The following is a 24994-nucleotide window of genomic DNA, read 5'->3' as shown; positions in this document are numbered from 1 at the left end:
ATATATATATATATCTTTATCATTTTATCTTAATTTAGATGAAAATACAGATAGAGATAGAGATACAGATGCAGATGCAGATAGAGATACACATACAGATACAGGTGCAGGTCCAGGTAAAGGTATGGATACAGATATATATATGGATATGGATACAGATATAGATGATGTAGATGATGATGATGATGATGATGATGGTGTTGGTGTTGATATATATAGTTGTTGATGTAGATATAGATATGGATAGCATGAGTTAAGTATGCCAGAATAGCTTGGGAAGGGAGATATGTTATGATTGGCCCCTTTTTAATTCATCAAGGCAAGAGCAAGAGAAAATGCACATTCGTGGTGTCTTTTGAATACCTGGCCCATGTTCATATCCACCCATGTAACTTCCAAACCATTTGAACTGAGCAACTCCCGTAGTACTAAAAATGTATGATATACAAGAAAGGTTTACTCTATTGTTACATTTCTGTTAATAGTAAAAAAAACCCTGACATCTAAAAATAATTGCAAAAAAATTCCCTTTTCCTGTTTATCCCCTTACTTCCTAATGAGAGAATCACAATTTTACTTGTTATAATGAGCACATATAATGTTAATATCCTTTTTTAGGGCTATTATGTTTTTTGTCAGCCCACGATATAATAAATTCTAAACCTATTTGAGACAATTGATATTTGAATATAAAGGCCTCTGGGTTTCAAACATATATCTAAGTTGAGTTGCCACCTTGCAGTTCTGCATATTAATATATTTTATTACCTTTATTGTCTTTCTTTTGGTTACATGCAGTATGTTAGATACAAAGGGGAAGATCTTTAGGGCTCCTACAGGAACCATATGAGAAATGCCTTAAAAATCAGCACCATAAAGTTATTCAGGACAGCTGGGAACCAGAGACAGGTAACAATGTGATCAGAATGCATTGTCAAAATGGCATCAAAACAGAAATATAGGCTACAACTCTTCAAACTACTTTACCAGACTATGCAGTTTAGAATATGAAAGTGAGCATTTAAAACATGTGTATTCTGTTGGTAAATATATTTTTAGGATAATAAACCTTGGTAAATCATCCTAAGACGTTATTTCTGAGTATACTAATAAGAATACATATGTGCTTAAAATCAAGATGGGGTATAGTAGGAGGCTTTTATTTATTAGGATTATAAATTTAGCAGGTGTACATTATAAAGACAATTAGGAATCTGAGGCACAGTGAAGAACCAATATCATTAGTCAGAGTTAACTCAGTAAATGAATTTTATTTGTGTCTGAATGTTCTGCAGAGATACATCATCAAAGGAATATTATCTAGGATAATTATGTGTGTGTGTGTGTGTGTGTGAGTGTGTATGGTATGTATGGGGGTGGGGTGGGATAAGGGTGTTTGGTGCTATTACTCTAAAGAGGCTTCCACAAACTGAACCATAACTCTACCAAAGGAACAAATCTTCAATGAGTCCCTGGTCATGATTGAATGGAAACTGCAGATCTAAGAAAAGAATCTAATGTTTGGCTCTCTTTTTTTTTTCTCATCCCTGCCCATTGAATAATGGCATGGTGAGTTGGATTTGAAGACTATGATAATTATTGTCACAGTCACAACACCTGGTATTGATAAAGATTAAAATACCTTTTAATCTTTTATATAATTACTGGAGAGATTCACCTAGCTGCTCTTGGAGATGGCACTCTATTTGATGTCCCTATCACTATTGAGAATTTAAGGAATTTGAATCTGGTCTAAAGATGTGTTAAATTATGTCCTTTGTACTATCCATTTGTGGGGATTAAAATTATATAACCTACAATAAAAGAGATCTCTGAGCCAATGGCACTTTATTAAAAGATTCATGTTCCCCTCTAATGAAGTAGACCTCAGATTTTCCTCATGATCTGACTTGCCCCCTTCTTCTAGGCCCTTGTTTTTTATAAGGCTTAATACCACATCCTTTACCTGGACTTCTAAAACAGCTATACAAAATACAAGATTCCATTCATTGACATATGACACATAGGAACATATGACACATAAATAAAAATGATACACGAACAGGATCACAGGACAGGCGAAGCAGTAGGTTTTTCCACTGACTAGATGGTCACAAAATGGATGGGTTCCTACTTAGTTTGGGCAAGAGGAGATTGTCCTAGAACATATTAGGGAGGGGAGCTTCCATATATCCGGAGCTTTCTGTTACCCTGCCACCCATGCTTGACTTGGTTATGGAATTTGAGCAAAATAAGGTGATGACATCCATGCAGCATTGCAGTTACACATGTAAGCTCCATAGCTGGTAAACAATTAGTGGGCATTACCTTTAAGTTTTAGTTCTATTGTAGGGCCCTTCTATTATAATCTATATTCCTAAGTAATTTATACAAAATACAGATTAATACATTGCTTATATCTTATATCTATTATTAGATAACAGACAAATGTATTATTAGATAAATATATTAAAATAATTGCCAATAATCAATAGCCCATATAGAATCATAATGGAATATACTGATTATAATTTGAGTAGGGGTTCTCAATGAATCATCTTCTCATATTATGCCTGAATGTTTGGGCAGTGTGAGTGAGATTTTCCCCATCAGTTTGTTTTAAGAGATTCACCATAGGTATAAGTGATTTGATTAAGATAATAATTAATAAAAAATTGATTTATTATATTTAGATATTATTTTGTTACAATTATAAAAGGTCAAAAGGTTAAGTCTCACTTGTGTCTAACTTTCCAATGTCAAGCATTAAGTAATATCACAAGATATAGTAGTCAGCAATGCAATATTTTAGTAACCACGAGTGACATACTTTTCTCAAGGAGTTCATGCTGCTGACCAGTGGCCTGACAATGCCCCAACCTATTGTCATCATAATGCTGACATTTATGGTCATTTAGGTAGTTCCTCTTATTTCCTAAGAATACGTTTTAATTTTAGAAGCACAACTAAACAAGATTAATAATATGTTGTATAAGTGTAACTTTTGGAAGGGTATATAAACCCATGGATTTTGTAACTCTGGGTCATTCAGGTCCAATGCCCGGATGAATAGCCTTATTGAGAAACTAAAACTCTCTCAATAAACCTATTGGTTTTTTTGGTTTACTAACCTTCTCTCAATAAACCTATTTGCTTCAGCCTGGAAATTTTGCTATTTTTGTTCTTCCGTCGGACTTAAAAATTTTTCCCGACAGCAGGACAGTTTTTGAAGACTGAAAAATAAGAAAGCTGAGTATATATCATGCTATCATTCCAGGGTTTGTACTAAGTCACAGCTAAAATTAATTTAAAGTACATAAAATACTAAATTACTGGTCCAATTAATCTCATTACCGTACGTTCTAGGAAGTAATGACAGAGTAACATGTCTTCCAGGGCCTACCATTCTGGAAAAGACTTGAAGGTAGATGTGGCAAGAGAATGAGGGTGTGTTATACAAAGACAGTCTGACTAAATTCAGAAAAAAATTTGTAAACACTAAGTCGGCCAACAAGTGATTTACATTTCTTTTAATGAAAATCATCATGAAACTATGTATTATTTTTTGTTATTAAATGGTGGAATGATTGATGACAGAAAAGTATTTAATTCTACATTTTGAAGGGTACAATCATGCCAATGAAATCAGTAGTAAGAGAATTAAAATAATAATAAAAAACTAAAAATGAACCCATGATAATAAAATAAATGTTAAAATAATAAAATGAAATGAAAAAAATCGGTGCTGATCTATAAAACATATATCTCTTCCTTTTTTTTTTTGCTTCCATGAATCCAGATGAATCTCTATCCATCCCTAGCGTTCTAGAATATTTGCCTTGCAATCCTTTTTCCTAGATCTCTACTGTCTAGCCAGAGAGAATGACATTCTCTGCTTCCATAAGGTTAATTCATACACTTGCATTCCTAGTTTTTTTTTCCTTTTTTGTCTATATTAATTCTGATGATTTTCCCCTTTCTTCTTCCCATTTCTGAAAAGAAGCATCATTTCTCATTTAAAATTGTATTCCCTCTGTTGGACATCAATAGCTGTTTCAAAAATATATTTGGGATTATGGGGCAGCTGGGATATAGCCATAAAGCCGGTACTGTCACAGGATAACTGGTCCCTTTACCCACTACAGATCATAAAATGTTCTATGCCTGATGGGATCTCATTTTTTTTAATTGTTTTATTTAATTTTCAGTTCTGAATTCTTTTCCTTTCACATTCCCCTCTACAGCCATTGAAATGACAAGGAAGACAAAACTTTTTGCAAATATGTTTATTTGAGCAAAATACAAGTCTGTATTACTTATATTCAAAGTGAAAAATAAAGAGAAAGAAAAAATACTTTAATCTACACTCTAAATTCATATTTCATAAGTTTTTTATATTCTTTATTGGCCAGTGTGTTCATCAGACCAAGATTTGGTCTTTACAATATTATTGTTATTGTATAAATTGTTCTCCTGGTTCTATTCACTTCACTTTCCACCAACTCATACAAAGTCTTCCAAGATTTTTCTGAAACCATTCCTTAATCATTTCTTCTATCACAATATTCCATAAATTTGGCAGCTATTCATCATTATATAGTTCACTTTCCAATTCTTTGCCACCTGTTATTTTGAGTGATTGTGTGGAATCTTTTAACCTCTTATGCTCACATTTGTGGAAACCTAGATACAGGCAATAACTATGTTTTTTTTTTTATTATGAGATGTTTACTCTGAGATACAAAAAATAGTCCCTAATCAACTAAATGTTTGTTAAATCATGAATCAGAACATTCCCACCAAAACTCTAGTCTCACACAGATTGCATCTAATTATAAGACCTGACATAAGAAAGTCATATTCTCTTTGACTCATCGTCCCCACCTCAAGTACACTACAGGAAAAACTTTGCATAGGTTAATTATACCTTATATCTAGGTTTCCAGAAATTTGAGCAAAAGGAGTTTTAAGATTCAAAATAATAGATGCTGATTAAGTATAAGATCACCTTAATTATAACCTATAGAAAATACAGATGTAAAGAAATCAAGAAGCACATAAACCAATGAAGTTATGTAAAGAATTCAAAGAAGCTCATAAATGTCTGCTGGAAATACATAAAACCTGGCTTAGAAGCAAATGAATTTGTAGCACTTATCTGGGTAATTCTGATATAATGGGAAAATGTTTTATTTTTTCCTAAGCAATCCTATATAATGCTTTACTGAGCCATAGTGTCACTCAGAGGTTTGGACTTTCTTGAAAGTGATACATTTTGTGGTTGCTGAACAAGGAACACATTTTCATTGGACTAGCAGTGTTGATAACTCATTATAACAGCTGGCAATGACTAGGTTCCAATCTCTGCCCTCCACATGATTTGGTTCTAACTTTAACTTTGGCTTTAATTAAGAAATCATATGGGAAATATTTTTTTTCTCTTTCTGAATACAGTTTTCTACTTTTCCATCTTGAAAATACAGTCCCTGTACTCTTAAATTCAGGGTTTCTTCAAGGGAAACTCTTCACTAATGTGAGTAAAGAAAACCTCATCACGGACTAGAAGGCCATATTCTAGTATTTCCCAATTTGGGATTGCTCTTCACCACTGGTGCTGTACCTTTTTGTCTATAAAGTGGAATTATAATATGATATTACCTATGAAATCCAAATCCACTCTTGTTTCTACATGAATTTGAGGTTTGGGAAAAACTACCCTTTAGGTCTGAGTAGATAAGTACACAGTCACTTTTCTATTCTGGGATCTGCAGGAATCCCTGATGTTTCATGTAGCAGAAAGTTCATTCTTCAATTTTCAGTTTCTAATATGTACTCAAGATATTGTGAGCAAACATATGTAACTCCCTTGTGCTTTCATTTCATGGTATACATAGCCAATTCCCCTCTCCAACCCACCTTCAATGAAGTTTTGTTGCTCTGCCTTTTATTTTTCCTTCTGTTTTGGAGAGGGGAGAAAGAAAGAAAACAAGAAGCACTGAAAATGCCCAATTGCCAACAGTGTCCTAACCCTCCACCATAACACTTTTTAGTTTCGACATAAATTATAGAAATCTGATTAGTGGTTTCCAGTGCAGCAAATTTGCTTATATCAGTACATCAGAGGTTTGTTTTCTCCACCTTTCCTGAGTCTAGAACATGTGATTTTATGTGCAATAAATTTCCTTGGAGAATATAATAAGGGAAGAATTTTGGACTTTAGATTTAGTCAAATACAAATAGCAGACTCCCAGCTGTTACTAATTGATAGAAACATCAAGGCAATTATTCTGAGAATTAAATGATACAATTTTTGTAAAGGAATTTGAAGAGTACCTGGCACATGGTAGCTGCTTAATAAATACTTATTTTCTTCCTTATATTGTAAAGGCTTTGTGTGGCAATTGGAGGAAATACACATAATGTTGAAAAATCAATTTTTTGAAAAGTTTAAAATGAATGCTGGAAAAAAGGCTCGGTGTGATTATGGTTTGTTTTGGATTTTTTTTGCTTCACAAGTTGTATAAATAGAGAAAAAAGAATATAGGGGTTTTTCTACTCTTCAGTATTCTATGTGCAAAAACAGTTTAAAAACCTAGTCAAATTAAAGAATATAGTGAACATACTTGGAATTTGGCAAAACTTCAATTGTAGTGCATTTGCAGGTGGATGTAAATATCCCTGGCTAGGTGGACAAATGGGCATCTAAGATTGATGTCATTTCTCATTATTCTCAACTTCCCAAATCTACAACTAACTAATCTCTGTAAAGGGAGCAGTCGTCCTTCTTTTTATGACCTCAGAGTTATTCTTGACTCTTTGCACTTTCTCCATTCTCAGTGCCATTCAGTTATCAAATTTTATCAATTCTGTACCAACAACATCTCCCATATTTATCTATTATTTTACTTTAAAAGCTGCAACGTATTCCGCTTATCTCCAGATAAAACAATGAGTTCTTTGATATTTGATCAAGTCCTTCATAATCTAGTTCTAACCTATCTTTGCAAACTTTGCAAACTAATTTCACATAACTCCCTTTCACACATTCATGGTCCAACCAAACTGTTCTTATAGCTGTTCTCCCCTGCCTCTGTGCAATACAATATCTAAAAAGGATTCCCTTATCATTTCCTCCTCTTACACTAGCTTCCTTCAACATTTATTTAATGTGTTTCCTCCTTAGTGTTATACCCTTATACTCAATTAGTTATCATGTTTGTGTTTGCTCAAAAAAAGTTCTGGGCATGTTTGTAGACAGGAGGGAAAGAATCACTCGATAAGAGTTCAAAGGAGAGAGATAGAGCTACGGAGACATAGAGTCAGACATATACAGGGGGAGAGAATCACTGGATACAAGTTTGAAGGAGAGAGATATACAGAGAGACAGAGACAGAGAGACTGCCAGATGAAGAGACACACACAGAGACAGAGACACAGAAAGACAGGCAGTTTTATTCCCCAAAGATCTAGAAGAAAGAGGGGCCAAGAACCAAAGCAGAAGAATAACCCTTCTAAGGAGAAAAGCCCTTGATCAAGGTCCAGGTGAGAGAGAGAGAGAGAGCAAGAAGGAGAAGGAGAATGGGTAACGATGAATAAGAGATTTCAATGCAGAGCAAGACAGGAATTAAGTTTGCAATGATCTCCATTTTTAGAGTAAATTTGGTGAGCAAGTCCTTAGTTGATAAAGAGGGTGAGGGAGGTAATGTAGGGTCAAGGAAGATATAAAAGATGTTTTGTAATATTTTGGATGGAGAATGCGATAGATTCAATTAGATAGAGATAAAATCATAGGTAACCCAGTCAGCATGTCAAGTTACTTTCTCCAGCAACATTAAGCATAAAATGAGTAGAAGTAGAGAAGGCAGAGAGCCTGGGTAATCAAGAGTCTGACTTTATCAAAAGCATATATGGTTACTTGGGAAAAGTGTATAGGATTCCAGGAGAAATGACAGTGCATATTTGAAATGGACAGCTATCAGAGTTTGCTGGTAAATGGGGGGAAATGTACATGCAACATTTGTGGTTCAGTCAGGTCTGACTCTTTGTGACTCCATTTGGGATTTTCTGATAAACATCCTGGTGTAGTTTGCCATTTCTGTCTCCAATTTGTTATACAGATGAGGAACTGAGGGGGTCAGTGTTAAGTGACTTGCCCAGGGTAACATATCTAGTAACTGTTGGAGGCCAGATTTGGATTTAGGAAGATGAGTCTTCTTAACTTTAGGTTCATCAATCAATCTACTATGCTATCCAGCTGCATGCACACAACATAGTTTTAAGTTTACTTGATTATATTATTTACATTTTCTCCATAATTTCCTTCAGTCTTGATGATCAACAAAACAATAATCCCAGTGTTTTCTTATTATCTGAATGTAAATGCTCTCACTGAAAATTTAAGAATGGGTCTCTTGAACCAGCACAAGCTGACGCCAGCACCCTAATAGCTATAATCTACAAGATTGTAAAATCAAGAAAGTAAGGCAAAAGAAGGAATGATAGACTGGGGCAACACATAAAGGCAGGAACTCTCAGGGTTGTGGTTGGTACATGGAAAAGTTTTTAAGATTGAGGTAGAGAAAAACAATGAAGGGATAGGAAGTTGTAATGAGAGAGCAGTATTTCAAAGTGCTGGGTCATTAAAGGATTCCATTTATGAGTGATAGAATATGAACAAGGAATCCTTCCTGTGAGGGGCTGAGATGGAGTGAGGATGGAAATAATGGAAGTTGATGAAGTCTAAAGTGCTTAAGGCAACATCAGTGCCCAGGAAGACATTCCTAATTATGAGAGCAGGAAATTGGGTGCATAAGATGGCTGACTCAGGTGGTAAATTCCTTCAACAAATCCTCATAAGTCATAGACGCAAAAAGGCCTTCACCATCCCAGTTGCCCTCCTCTGGGTGACCTCTAGTTTATCAATATCCTGCTTAAACCATGGTACCCCAAACTGAGCATAGTAGCTCAGATGAAGTTTGAGAAGAACAGAGTACATTGATGCTAGGACCTCCTTGTTCCTAGAAGCTATGCTTCTCTTAAGAGCCCCAAGTCATGCATGCATATTTGGCTACTGCAAGGAAATGTTAATTCTTATTGGGCCTGACTTCTACAAAGATACTTCCAGGTATTTTTTGATAACATGAAGAGCATATCACATCCACCTAGTACTTATGAAGCTGAATTGTTTTTATGCACAAGTGTAAGATTTTATATTTATTGCTATTGGTTTTATTCCTGCTGGAGTCAGCCTAATGTTTTAGGCCAGCAGGACTCACACTGTGTCCAGGCACCTCTGAGAATTCCAATGACTCTTTCAAGGAGTCTTCAAACTATTTGAATAAAAAAATACTAGGATGTTTTAATTTATATTATAATAAATATAGCTAGACATAACCCGCATAAACAAAAGGTCTTTGGGGCATCCAATAATTTTTTAGAGTATTAAAAATTCCTGAGACCAAAAAGTTTGAAAATTACTTTTCTAGACTGCTAAGATCTTTTTGAGTTCTGACTCTGCTTTCCAGTGTGCTAATTATCTCTCCTAGCTTTATGTCATTTCCAAATTCAAAAAGTATGCAATTTATAATTTTATCCAAGTAATTTATAAAAAAGTTAAATAGGTCAGGGCCAACCTAGGTGGAAGAGTGGATAGAGTACAAGACCTTGAATCAGGAACACTCATCTTCCTATGTTCAAATTTATCATCAGATACTTACTAGATGTTTGACCCTGGGCAAGTCATTTAACCCTGTTTGCTTCAGTTTCCTTGTCTGTAAAATAAGCTAGGGAAAGAAATAGCAAGTCACTACAATATTTTTGCCAAAAAAAGCCCAAATGTGGTCATGAAGAGTTGAACAATACTGAACAAAAACAAAATCAGATTGCTGGAGGGATTCCATTAGAGACACCTTGTTATATTGCTATTGACTCTTAAAGACTACTATTGCTCTTTGGCCACTCAACCAGCTCTGAATGCACATAACTGCATTTTCATCTTATCTTTCTCTATCCACTCCACAAGAATAGTACAAAGCATAGGTCTTCTCAACCATGATTCTAATTCTTTTCCCACTACACAATTTTTTTTTCAGTCAAGTTACCCTTCTGCCTGAGTACACAAGTCCAAGGATTTCATTCACGGAGATGATTTCTGAATATATCTCTGTAATAAAACCACATTGTTATCATCTTGTTCACAGGAACCAGAAATTTCATACATAGACCTAAAAACTAATGTAGGCTTCTATTCAATACAACCAAAGCTTAGATTTTTTTAAACTGTTAGTGCAGTGGAAATTGAAATATTAAGAAAAGGAACTACATTTTGAATAAAAAGAGGAATGATTATACAGAACATTGGGCTTATTGAGAAGTCAAATAAGCATTGGTATGTAAGAAAGAAGTTATATATTTATCTATGGTCAATTTCCTAGGCTTATTTGCCAAGGTGGCATATAACTGATATCCCCCAGACTAGAACTTACTAAGAGAACCATCAGTCATGCATTCAGTAGCTGCTATAAGCCAGGTATTGTGTCATACAATGGGGATATAAGGAAATGAAACAATTCCTGTCCTTTTAAGGAGCTTATATGGCAGAAGCAATGTCCACAGAGAAAAGGTTTTATGTCATGCTAGGAGTTAACAGGATTATTGAACAGTTATCTAAATGATTGTATTTTCTAAGTAATAATGACAGTAGCTTAACTCTTTAAGGTTTAAAAGTGCTATGACAAAAAAGAAAACAGTGAACTATAACCAATGAAAATAATATCATGATTTCTTGACAGATAAAGAACCTGACTCTCAGAAACATCAAAGGAATCTTTCAACTTCATATAGGTTGGAAGTAGGAAGGCCTCTCCTAATTCCACATCCAGAACTTTGTCTACTATAGAGGGTCACTTCAAGGAACATTTGAGGCTTTTACATGTTCTTGGCTCCATATCTTTGGACTCTCTTTCTTCCATGCCTGAAATACATCCCATTCTCATTTTTACTAAATAAAATCTCTCTGATCTTTTCAGACAAATCTAAAACACCACCTTTTGTATCAAGCATTCAGAATCTACAACAATGGCTTCTGCCCTCCTTCTCAAGCCACTTTCTATGTAATTTCTTTGTAACTTGTATTTATTCTCTCTATGCTTCTGTATGTATTTCTTGTTTTACCTAATTAGAATGTAATTTCCTTGCTAATTATTATTGTTTTAAACTTATCTCCAATGCCTTGCATGGTGCATTTTGGCAAATGGCAAGCTCTTAATAAATGGTTGTTGATAAATTGAATAATTGAATGCTGATAGTTACATGCATCATTTTTCTAGTATTATGTCAAAATATTGGTTATCTCATCATAATCTTATATTTCAATTCCAAAGTTATTAAACAAATACTTATAGAATATTTATAGTTACATTTTTCTTAGCTCCCTCTGGATATGAGGATCCCTCTCATTAGAGATCTTTAAGAAAAGTTTGCATTTCCTCAAGCTATACATGAAGCAAGACTTCTTAAACGTTTTTCTACTCACAATGCCTTTTCTCTTGTATAATTTTAAACAACCCCAAGTATGTAATAGAGGCATGCATAACCTCTTACTTTTGCCAAATTTTTCATGACCCCCACATTCAGTTACATGACCGTTTATGGGGTCTTGATGCACAGTTTAAAAGATTTGTTCTAAAGGAGGTTCCCCAAAAGATATGTGTTGAGTACAGTATCCTGTCCACTATGTCAATTGTTACATACAGGCAAGGGCTCAGATGTATACTTCCCCATACCCCCTAGATGAATAAAATCATTCACAGATCTAGGGTTAAAGAAATAGAATATATTTAAAGGAGACTTATTTACAGAGGGGTCAGTGTCCAGGATGGTTGGTGGAGGTTATATGAATTTCAATCTAACTCCTCCCTAGCCTTCCCTAATTTTTATGCATATAAGGGTACCTGGAAAAAAGCCTTCTTTGTCTAATGCAAGCTTGAATCAGTGGTATAGGGACACATGCCCAGAGGGGTTATTGATCAAAAGTTGCATAACTGCCCTATTTTGGGGAAGCTCATACTATATGAACCTTAAGTGCAGCCCAGAAGTCTCTTCTTAACTTGGATGTTCCATTCTGCATATCTTGGATCCTACACTCCAACTATACTTCCCTGGGCAACTATTGATAAGAAAGTCTCGGGGGGCGGAGCCAAGATGGCGGAGGAGAGGCTGTGACTCCCACAAGCTCCAGAAAGTCTCCAAGACTGTCAAGGACAGGCTACTGATGTGGTAGTGTGCCTGAAAGATGCACATGCACACATAGCTACCCTTATGTAACAGAGTGAGTAGGGGGTGAGATTTTTCCCTTGTGAGACCCAGCCATACAGCTAAAACCATGGTACCCTACAATATGGTTTGGACTACAGAACTTCTATCAACTAAGAGAACCTCAAAGATCTTGTCAACTCAGTCAGTACTACAGGTAATATAAAATAGGTAAATAGCTAAAGAGTATCTCAAATATTGCTATCTGGTTAGCAATTCAGAATGATGATGTGTGGCACCTATTGTTTCTTCATTTTTTTACAATCTTGAATTAGCTTTTTCTGGAGGTTATGGACTAGACAACTAACCTTAAATTTGTTGTTCCATTTGATTTCCTGATAGTTTTATGTCAATGTTTTGTTTTGTTTTGCAGTAGGAATACTTATAATACAAGAAAGGATTGTCACAAGAAACTCTTTGTGGCCCTTGACTATTTCTAGTACAAAATGAGAGAAGCAATAATTCTTTTTTTTTCTGAAACAAATTCTGCTCCTCATGTTTTCTTTCCTAGTGTTCTCCAAAATAGGTGTAATAGCCTCAAAGAACATATGATAAAGAATCAAGTGGGAAAGAAAGGTTGCATCCCATGTTCCCTCCAGAGTCAAGCAAAGGCTTCCCTCCAGCACAACTAAAATACCCCTTTTCCCTTTTTAATGCTTCAATGTTCTACATCCTACTGGCCTCCGTTTGCACTGATCTGGGGTTAGACTACTCAGAGAAGTTATAACTTCAGCCGATCCCAGCATCTTCAGCAGCTGTAGAGTCAAAATAATAATAATAATAATAATAGTAATAATAATAATAATAATAAATTTCCAAATCAGAAAATAGGCAAGTAGATAACAGCTATATCAACTTGAGATTATTCTAAACTTAAAATATGAGACACTAAATTCCATTAATAATCATGGGACTATAAATAATCATTTGAAAGTTGGCAATGAAATTTAAATAATTATCATAAAGATGACAAATGAATTCAAATATAGAAAATTGAAGCATACATGAGCTTCCATATTGCCTTCCTGAATGCACCTCAGACGAGTTTATTGATCATGGTTTTACTACAAGCTCACAATTTAAGAAATATAGAGAAATTTTACATTTGGTAACCATTATTAACAATCATTAAACAGTTATAAAAAGGAGTTTGACATAACTGTGAAGAAAATGCAGAAGAGAAATCATCAACTCCTCCTTTTCATACTATCACAATTATTAATAATGGTGGTGGGGCATGGCACAGAAAGGAAAGAAAGGGAAGTCATCAGGAAATGTCATTAATTCATATAGGTAGATGACTCTTCAATATTGTCATGGATGTATTTTAATAAAACAAAAGATGAGTCCATTCATTTAATTTACTTTGACCCTGGAGCACATTTTCTAGGCTGTCAGTCAACAATGATTTATGGTATTTCTAGCATCTCCCTAGCTCCAAATCTGCAAAAAGTACATAATAAATGATACGGGAATGTCCTGATTCAGAACTCTAATAACATTACAAAGAAAAAGAAAGTTGAACAAACTCTAAAAGTCTTTTGGGCATCACTTTTGAGTTTCACAAATTCAGATCAACCAAAATGACTTCTTTCTAAAGTCACTGTTCTTAATTTGGAGTCTTCCAATTTGAATGTCCTTAGTATACCAACTGAAAGTCAGTAGACTATATAAATGTTCTTTGTGTTTACTAAAAGAAGAAACAAAAGTCTTATTTTTATTATATAATATCTATCACATAACCCTTGTCTACCGTATGCAGAAGATAACATCTGGGCAGCTAGGTGGTGAAGCAGATAAAACACTGGCCCTGGACTCAGGAGGACCTGAGTTCAAATCCACCCTCAGACACTTGACAATTATTAGCTGTGTGACCCTGGGCAAGTTAATTAACTCTCATTGCCCCACAAAAAAAATTATATTAAATTTAAAAAAAAAAAGAAGTTAATGTCTCAGACTTCTAAATATCTCTAGTCTTTAAGTTCGTAGGTTATCTCTATTACTTCTTGAAAAATTAATTTGGACTAATGGGTTTATAATACTGCATTATAAGTGTGCTGAACAATACTGGAATTGTCTATTTCTGTAGGTTGACTGTTCCAAAGCTCATTTATTTATTATTATTATTATTATTTTTAGGTAATAATTGCTGAAATTCTGTAGTAATAATGGATAAACATTGGTTAAATACATAAAAAGCAAAATACTCCCAAATATTAGTTCTATAGCTGGATAAGAACAAGCAGATCAGAATTTCTTTTTAAACTCTCCTTCATGTTTGTATTTGAATTAATAGCATTTGTCTGAACTACACTATTGCTTCTAATGTGATGACCACTTACATAGGAATTTTTAGGGAAAATAAATTTCCTCCCAAATCTTGCCATTTCATATATTTTCCAACATTTAAAGCCCAACTTTAGTACCATTGCACCTTCCCTGTTCTCCTCACCCTCATTACCCAGGTTGGAAACATCTTCCCCTTTACATCTCATAAAGTTATTTTGCAATGTAAAAATATACTTATATATTTATGTGTTGTAACTAATTACTTAGGATTATTATTCATGTACTAGACTGTAAATTATTTGAAGTTATTGTCACTTATTTTTTTAATCCTTACAGTAGGAATGTCTTAAATATCTCTTACTTATCTATTCATTCTAGTTCTATGATTCTATAATTAATCTAGAATTTTTAGGCTATGAAAAGTTCTGTCATTTATGAATATGCTACATAAGATAAAAATGTAGCAAGATGCTGGTTTTGATAAGGTCTATATTTTGTTTGCTGTTTTATTCTTTAACAAGCACTCTCTGGGGTCAGAGCCAAGATGGCAGAGAGAAGCCAGCAAATTATCTGAGCTCTCCTTCATTTGCCTCAAAAAGAACATTAAATCAAGGCTCTAAATGGATTGTGAAAGTACAGAACCTACAAAAAGACAGAGAGAAACAATCTTCCAACCTGAAATAATCTAGAAGACTTCCAGAAAGTTCGGTCTCACTCGGGAAAAAGGGAGGCATACCACACCTCAGCACAGTGCATCAGGATGGGGTCAGGGCAAGTGAGCAAGAATCTCTAGGTCACGGCCAAATAACTGAGGCCCCATGATCCCAGCCCAGAAAGGTGATGGCACAGCAGGCCAGTGGTGATATCCACCAGGATGAGCTGAAAGGGCAGGCTGCAAGCTAGAGGGCCACCCGCATGGCAGGCACAACCAGGCCTGGCAATCCCAGTGTGCCAGGAGCAAGCAAAGGGAGCAAGCACAGGGAGGTGAGAAATCCACAAGCCATAGAGGCCTCAGAGTAGAAAGCCAGTAACACGGGCCCTATACCCCAGCACAGGAAGCTTGAAACAGGGAGCCTGGTACCCTCAGAGCAGACCTCAACTTTAAAAAAAATAAGCTGCAATTTGAGTAAAAAACGAAAAAAGAGCTCTTTCCATTGAGAGCTTCTGTGTCAACAAGGAAGAGCTAAACACAGACTCAGATGAAGACAATACTCTCAAATTGCCTACATGTGAAGCCTCAAGAGGGAAGATGAAGAGGTCTGAAGAATAAAAAGCCTTCTTCAAATATCTGAAAAAGGATTTTCAAAATCAGTTGAGACAGATAGAAGAAAAAATGGGGAGAGAAATTAAAGCAAAACAAGGAAAAAAGGATCAGCACCTTGGAAAAGGAAGCACAAAGATTGACTGAAGAAAACAATTCCTCAAAAAATTCATTTGGTGAAATAGAAAAGCAGGTGCATAATATGAATGAAGAAAACAATGCCTTAAAAAAATCGAATTGGATAGTTGGGAGCTAAGGACTACTCAAGACACCAGGAATCAGTCAAACAGAATCAAAAGAATTAAAAAAAAATAGTAGATAATGTGAAATACCTCATTGGAAAGATAACTGAGCTGGAAAATAGATCCAGGAGAGATAATCTAAGAATCATTGGACTGTCTGAAAGCCATGATAAGAAAGATTCTAGACACCATATTCCAGGAAATTATCAAACAGAACTGCCCTGATATTATAGAATCAGAGGATAAAATCATCATTGAAAGAATCCACTGATCGCCTACTGAAAGAGACCACAAAAGGAAAACTCTAAGGAATATTGTAACCAAATTATAGAATTATCAGGTGAAGGAGAAAATATTCCAAGCAGCCAGAAAGAAGCAATATAAATATCATGGAACCACAGTCAGGATTACACAGGACCTGGCAGCTTCAACAATAAAGGATCACAAGCCTTGGAATATGATATTCCACAAGGCAAAGGAGCTTGGATTGCAGCCAAGAATCTATTACCCATCAAAAATACTCTTTCAGGGCAAAAGATGTACATTTGGTGAAATAGGGGACTTTAAAGGTTTCCTGATGAAAAGACCAGAACTAAATAGGAAATTTGATCTTAAAATACAACACTCAAGAGAAGTTTAAAAAGGTAAACTGGGGGGAAAAGTGTTATACAATAAGGTTGAACTGTTTACATCCCTACATGGGACAATAATACTTATAACTCTTGAGAATTGTATATATATGTACCCACACTATATCTATATCTATATCTATCTATATCTATATATACATATGTGTATATACATATACATATATACATATATATGCAGACAGAAGGATTATAAACAGAGGGTATAAATATAAGTTGTCTTTGATGTGATGATATAAAGAAAATTATGAGGTTAAAAAAGGAGTTTATGGGGAGAAGAGGAAAGGGGAGGTGAAATGGGGGTGAATTACACCATATTAAGGGTGCAAAAAACCTATTACAATAGAGGGAAAGAAGGGAGGGGTGAACATTGTTTCAACCTTACTCTCACTTGATATGATTGAAAGAGGAAATAATGTATACATTCATTTGAATAAAGAAACTTTGCATATTCTTTAGGGAAGTAAAAGGGAAAGGGGAAAGGGAAAAGGGGAAAGGGGGACTGATAGAAGGGCGGTCAGAAGCAGGGAAGAAAAGGGTAAAGAAAAGGGTGGGGGACTGTTAAAAGGGAGGGCAGATTGGGGGAGGCAGGGTTAAGAAGCAAAATGTTGGTGAGGAGGAATAGGGAGAAAGAAGTGGGGAAAAGTACAAAGAGGATAAATAAAATGAAGGGAAATATATAGTCATAATAAATGTGAATGTGAATGGGATGAATTCTGCCATAAAACAGAAGCAATTAGCAGAGTGGATTAAAAAACAGAATCCTACAATATGCTGTTTACAAGAAACATATTTAAAGCAGAGAGATACATACTGAGTAAAGGTAAAAAGTGAGAGCAGAATATGCTTCAACTGAAATAAATAAAGCAGAGGTAGCAATCCTTATCTCAGAAAAAGCAAAGGCAAAAAGAGATCTAATTAAAAGAGATAAGAAGGGGCAGCTAGGTGGCACAGTGGATAGAGCACTGGCCCTGGAGTCAGGAGGACCTGAGTTCAAATCTGGACTTAGACATTTAACACTTACTATCTGTGTGACCCTGGGCAAGTCACTTAACCCCAATTGCCTCAACAACAACAAAAGAGAGAGAAAGGGAGAGAGAGACAGACAGAGAGAGAGAGAGAGAGAGAGAGAGAGAGAGAGAGAGAGAGAGAAGGAAGGAAACTACTTCTTGCTCAAAGGAACTTTAGATAATGAAGTAATATCCACACTAAACATGTATTTACCAAGTAGTATAACATCCAAATTCTTAGAAGTTAAATGAGTTACAAGAGGAAATGGACAGTGAAACTATACTAGTGGGGGATTTGAATCTTCCTCTCTCAGAATTAGATAAATCTAGCCACAAAATAAATAAGAAGTTGAAGAGGTGAATAGAATGTTATAAAAGTTAGACATGATAGATGTCTGCAGAAAATGGAATGGGCATGGAAAGGAATATACCATTTTCTCAGCAGTACATGGCACATATTAAAAAATTGAGAGTGTATTAGGGCACAAAAACCTCATAGTCAAATATACACAGGCAGAAATAGTAAATATATCCTTCTCAGATCATGATGCAATAAAAAAAATATGTGTAATAAAGAGCCACGGAAACCAAATTAGTTTATTCTGAAGAATGAATGGGTCAAACAACAAATCATAGAAACAAACAATAAATTCATCCAAGACAATGAAAATTATGATACAACAGAACAAAACCTCTGGGATGCAGCCAAAGCAGTGCTTAGGGGAAATTTTATATCTCTTAATGCTTATATCAATAAAAAAGAGAAAGAGGAGATCAATGAATTGGGGATGCAACTTAGAAAGCTAGAAAAAGAACAAATTAAAAACCCCAATTAAATACTAAATTAGAAATCCTGAAAATTAAGGGAGAAATTAATAAAATCAAAAGCAAGAAAACTATAAAAATTATTCAATAAAACTAAGAGCTTGTTTTATGAAAAAAAAACAATGAAATAGATAAACCTTTGGTTAATTTAATTTAAAAAAAAAGAAAGAAGAAAACAAAATTATCAGTATCAAAAGTGAAAGAGGTGATTTTACCACTAATGAAGTGGAAATTAAAGCAATTATTAGGAACTATTTTGTCCAACTGTATTACAATAAATTTGACATTCTAAATGAAAGAGATAAATATATACAAAAATACAAACTGCCCAGGTTAACAGAAGAGGAAATAGAATCCTTAAATCAGTCCAAATTAGAAAAAGAAATTGAATAAGCCATTAATGAATTCCCTAATAAAAAATTCTCCAGGGGAAGATGGATTTACAAGTGAATTCTACCAAACATTCAAAGAACAATTAATTCCAATATTATAGAAATTATTTGGAAAAATAGGCAAAGAAGGAGCTCTACAAAATTTCTTTTATGTCACAAATATGGTGTTAATACCAAAACCAGGCAGAACCAAAACAGAGAAAGAAAATTGTAGACCAATTTCCCTAATGAATATTGATGCTAAAATCTTAAATAATATATTAGAAAGATTACAGCAAGTGATTACTAGCATAATACAATATGACCAGGTGTGATTTATACTAGGAATGCGGGGCTGGTTCAACATTAGGAAAACTATCAACATAATCAACCACATCAATAAGAAAACTAACCAAAATCATATGATAATTTCAATAGATACATAGAAAATTTTGACAAAATACAGCACCCATTGCTAATAAAAACATTTGAGAGCTTAGGAACAGGTGATGCTTTCCTTAAAATAATAAGCATTATCTGCCTAAAACCATCAGCAAGCATTATATGTAATGAAGATAAGTTAGAGGCATGCCCAATAAGATCAGGGGTGAAACAGAGATGTTCATCATCACCTCTATTATTTCATATTGTACGAGAAATGTTAGCTTTAGCAATCAGAGAAGAAAAAGGAATTAAAGGAATTATAATAGGCAAGGAGGAAACAAAGCTATCACTCTTTGTAGGTGATATGATGGTATACTTAGAGAATCCTAGAGAATCAACTAAAAAATTACTTGATACAATCAACAACTTTAGGAAAGTAGCAGGATATAAGATAAATCCACATAAATCCTCAGCATTTCTATACATGACCAACAAAGTACAGGAGCAAGAGATAGAAAGAGAAATTTCATTTAATGTAACGTTAGACAATATGAAATACTTGGCAGTCTACTTGCCAAGACAAACCCAGGAACTCTATGAACACAATTACAAAACACTTTTCACACAAATCACATAAGATCTAAATAATTGGAAAGATGTTAATTGCTCATGGATAGGCTGAGCTAATATAATAAAAATGAAAGTTCTACCTAAATTAATTTACCTATTCCGTGCCATACCAGACTACCAAAAATTATTTTATAGAGCTGGAAAAAATAATAACAAAATTCAGCTGGAAAAACAAAAGGTCAAAAATATCAAGTGAAATAATGAAAAAATGCACAGGAAGGTGGGCTAGGTGTACCAAATCTAAAGATCTAATATAAAGTGGTGTTAAGGGCTAAAATTCTAGCTAAACTGTCTAAAATATCTAATGAGTGGTTGCCAATAAATTATAAGCTTTAGCAAGAGTTAGACTTTTAAGCATTTATTAAGGAGAATAAGAATTTGATAAAGAGAGAAGAAAAGTCCTAGATTCCTATCTATTAAAGGGAGAGCACATTTCTAGCTCCACTCTCCACCAGCGTCCTCAGGAAAGAGAGTCTGAGAGCGAGAGCCAGTCTCTTCCTTCCTCCTCCCACTCGCCCACGTCACTTCCTGACGCCAAAGAAAAAATTCCTGGTCTTGCCCTCAAAACCTTCACTTCATGGGTGGAACTCTTCTACAGTAGGTCTCCAGCAGGTGGCATCATTCCAATCGTTACAGTGGCAGTCACCAAAACTATTTGGTACTGGCTAAGAAATATAGTGGAGGATCCATGGAAAAGGTTAGGCACAGGTAATACTGGAGGTAAATTAGGAGAAGAAAGAATAATATATCTCACATCTTTGGAAAGGAGAACAGTTTATGACCAAAAAAGAGATAGAGAATATTATGAAATGCAAAATGGATGATTTTGCCTTGTGATATTTAAAATCTAAATGTGCTGTCATTTTAAATTATAAGCTTTCGCACCATGTTTTTTGGCATTAAGCATTTATTAAAGCATACTAGGTATTAGTAAAAAGGAAAACACATGGAGTTCAGAAAGTCAAGAAAAGGCCTAACTAGCCTAGAGTTCCAGCCTGGTCTGGTTCTTCCTCAAGTCCTCCACCATGAGACTGCTTCAACCAGGAACTCCTCTCAAACTGAGTGTGGAAGTTTTTTATAGGTCTGGAGCATAGGCGGTCCTTACACACTGCTTCAAGCTGATTGGTAGGCGCCATCCAACTCCATTGGTTCATTGGACTTGAAGGTGGTCCAGGGTTGTGTTCAAAGTCCTTAACTTCTGAGAACAATACCACCTTAAGGGCTAGCCAGGTGTGGTTACAATTTAATTAACTTGAAGTAAGCTAATCAGCAATCTTAATTGAATTAATTCAATCAGTTTAGATTAATCTCCAGGTGAGCCTTTGAGTATCTGCCGAAATCCCATTATTTTCTCACAGACTGTATTAAATTTAAAAGTTTTTGCACAAACAGAAGCAATGCATCCAAAATTAGAAGGGAGACAGAAAGCTGGGAAATCATTTTTACAGCCAGTACTTCTGATAAAGGCCTCATTTCCAAAATATATCAGGAATTAATCAAATTTACAAGAATCCAAATCATTACCCAATTGAGAAATGGTCAAAGGATAGGAATAGGCAGTTTTCTGATGAAGACATCAAAGCCATCTATAGCCACATGAAAAAATGCTTTAAATCACTATTGATTAGAACAATGCAAGAGAAAACAACACTGAGATCCCACCTGACACCTATCAGATTGGCCAATACAACAAAGAAGGAAAATAATAAATCCTGGAGCAGGTGTGGAAAGATTGGAACACTAATGCATTTTTGGTGGAGCTGTGAACTGATTCATCCATTCTGGAGAGCAGTTTGGAACTATGTCCAAAGGGCTTGTACATACCCTTTGACACAGTAATACCACTATTAGGTCTTTTTTCCCAAAGAGATAATAAAAAAGGGAAAAGTATCCACATGTACAAAAATATTTATAGCTGCTCTTTTTGTCGTGATAAGGAATTTGAAATTGAGGGGTTGCCCATCAATTGGGGAATGGCTGAACAAGTTGTGGTATATGAATGTAATGGAATACTATTGTGCTGTAAGAAATGTTGAGCAGGCATATTTCAGGGAAACCTGGAAGGACTTGTATGAACTGATGCTGAGGGAGATGAGCAAAACCAGGAGAACACTGTATACACTATCAACAACATTACGTGTTGATCTACTTTTCTTGTTTTTCTGTTTTTGTTTGTTTTTTCCTTTTTAGTCTGATTCTTCTTTCAAAGCAAGACAAATGCAGAAATATTTTTAATGTGATTGTACATATCTAACCTATATCAGATTACTTGCTGTCATGGGGAGGGGTGAGGGAGGGGAGAAAGGGAGAAAAATTTGAAACTAGAAATCTCATAAAAACAAATGTTGAAAACTATCTCTAAATATATCTGGAAAATAATAAAATATTTATATGGGGGAAATTGCTCTTTTTTTCCCTAGTATTTGATATCATCTTGATTGACATCAGTTCTAAGTATCTAATAATGAAAAAGTTGGACATGGAGGACTATTATTGTTTATATGTACTTTAATATGTCCTGGAAGAATTTGAAAATGGAATCCAAACTCAATAGTCTTAACTACAAGGATACAACTTAAAGGGGAAAAATAGAATGGATATGTAAATAGTCACTGTTCCTTTTGTCCTCTCCTATTTGTAATCAGAATAAAAAGATCTATTTCAAAAAGCAATGATAATAATAACTGTCAATCTCATCTCTAAGAGGTTCATGTTTTGTACTACTGAGCTCAATTATGGGGTTATTGTTCAATAAGCATAGTTTATGGAAGCATAGGTATTGTGGCTGGATAATAGTCCCTATGCTTTAGATGTACCTAGGTGTTATTCTTCCTTGATTAGGAATTTCATATGTATCATTATAATCAAAAGTTGAAAATATGTTTTATGAGGAATAACTTCTGGACAATGATTTTAATTTTAGAGAAAATAAGCAAAGTTCACATTTAACAATTTTTTATGAGGTTCATGGTTCCCAGGGTGGTATTTTCTTTGTCTTTAGTTTCTTTCCATATTCTTTCTTTCTTCTTCCTACCACCACCCTTCCTCCCCACTTTCTGCCACTAATATTTATGAGGTATTAATAAAATAATCTTTGCCATACAAGGTATTGGTAGCCCCATAGGGGAAGCATGGTTTTGATCGTCAGCGAATCAAGGAAATACTTTACTGATACTTGTTTCCCTTCCCGTATATTTTACATATTAACAAAGCCCAAACATAGTGATAAGTATAAGGAATCAAACATTAATTTCAATTGGGGACTTGTAAAAAAAGGAAATTTCCTTTGAATGTTGATTGCTTTTCTGTTACTTACCTGTATTGTTGTCTAAAGCACTGAGAGATTATGTGAAGACCAAAATATCTAAATGATTTTTTTAATCATTTTGGATATGTTCACAAATAACTTTTAAAAAATTTAATAGCCAAATGGTAGACAGTGTTCTTTAATAGATATGGTTAGAGAACTTTTAACTTAAATCCCTAAAGACAGGTGTTAAAATCCTGTCTCTATCACTATGTGTGACCTTGGACAAGAAATTAGACCTGTTTAAACCCTAGATGATTCCATAAAAAATGGGTTGTCTACTGTCTCCATGTTGATGAAACCTCAGGACTTTAATAAGATAACTAGATGAACTAAATATTTTACCTTTAACCTAACACGTTTGAATCTTGCGAACTTATTCAAATATGTATCCAAAAGAACTTAAAAGCAGGATTCACAGTCTGGATGACATATTTTCTGCTATACCTTAGTGGGAGGATAGAAGTTGACTTTGCTGTATGGAGGAATCAATATATTTTTTTTAATCACTGCATGCTCTACATTATTTGTAGATTGTGGGATGACTTGGTCTTATTGATTTTTTGCAGTGTGATGGCACTCTAGAGACTGGTGAATTTTCCAAAGATCTATTTATACATTGTGATTCATCTAGGGAGTGATTTTGGGTATAGGTGATCTTCAAGTCCTCCCATGGCAAGCTTCTCTTTTCAAGAACTGGGTTTTCAAAGAGTGAGAATTATTTTCTTATTCCCTATGCTTAGGAATGTCAAGATTAATGACATGGAGAGACCATTGCATTCTCACCTTGAGTGAAATTAAAGGGGGAAAAATAATTATTTTCCCAATTTGAAAATGAAACAGCTGCCAGCTTCTAATTTTAATATAATGTTCAAAGGCAGAATATGTGTGCACAGTGGAATGATGTATGGCTTATTTGGTGTAAAAAAGCCTACAATGAATTACATAATAGATAACTTCTCAGGCATTGGCTAATTTATTTTTTAATTTACTCGATAGTCAAGAATAAAATTATCAAATTTGGGGGAAAAAAGATCTATTGTGATTTCAAAAAAAAGAAACCTCAGTGAGGGTAGCTAGGTAGTGCAGTGGATAAAGCACTGACCATGGATTCAGGATGACCTGAGTTCAAATCCAGATTCAGGCATTTGACAATTACTAGCTGTGTGACCCTGGCCATGTCACTTAATCCTCATTGCCCCACAAAACTAAAAAAATATCCTCAGTAGTACTAAATTTTCAAATGAAAAACAAAAGCATATTGTGAGTTTCTATTTAATATTTAATATTTCTATTTAATAGCTAAGAAAAGCAATAAATTAATGTTTTAGACTTTTTCTTTCATATTTACAATCTTTATTTCCTTCCTCCTACAAAGCATGGGTATTTGTAATCAAAGGGAGAGAAAAAACTCATAGAGGAATTCAAACCAAGGATTTAGTAACTATAGAGAATTCTCAATACAGATACTACCTCCACTTATCCAAATGTGCAACTGCTCTATAAATTGTTATCTTTGATGGAGTGTCTTACTGTTGGGCCCAGGAACTTATTAATGTATATGTTTTAATATTTTGATAACTGTCTTTAAATGTAAATTGTTTTCTTTGTAATCTTCATGTATTTATTTTATGCATTTAACATATTATTCTGACATGGAGTCTATAGGTTTAAATAGACTGCCAAAAGGGCTTATCGCACAAAACCATTAAGAAT

The sequence above is a fragment of the Dromiciops gliroides genome, chromosome 1 (assembly GCF_019393635.1).
Source record: "Dromiciops gliroides isolate mDroGli1 chromosome 1, mDroGli1.pri, whole genome shotgun sequence".
Lineage (NCBI taxonomy): Eukaryota > Metazoa > Chordata > Mammalia > Microbiotheria > Microbiotheriidae > Dromiciops > Dromiciops gliroides.
This window is presented reverse-complemented; position numbering follows the sequence as displayed.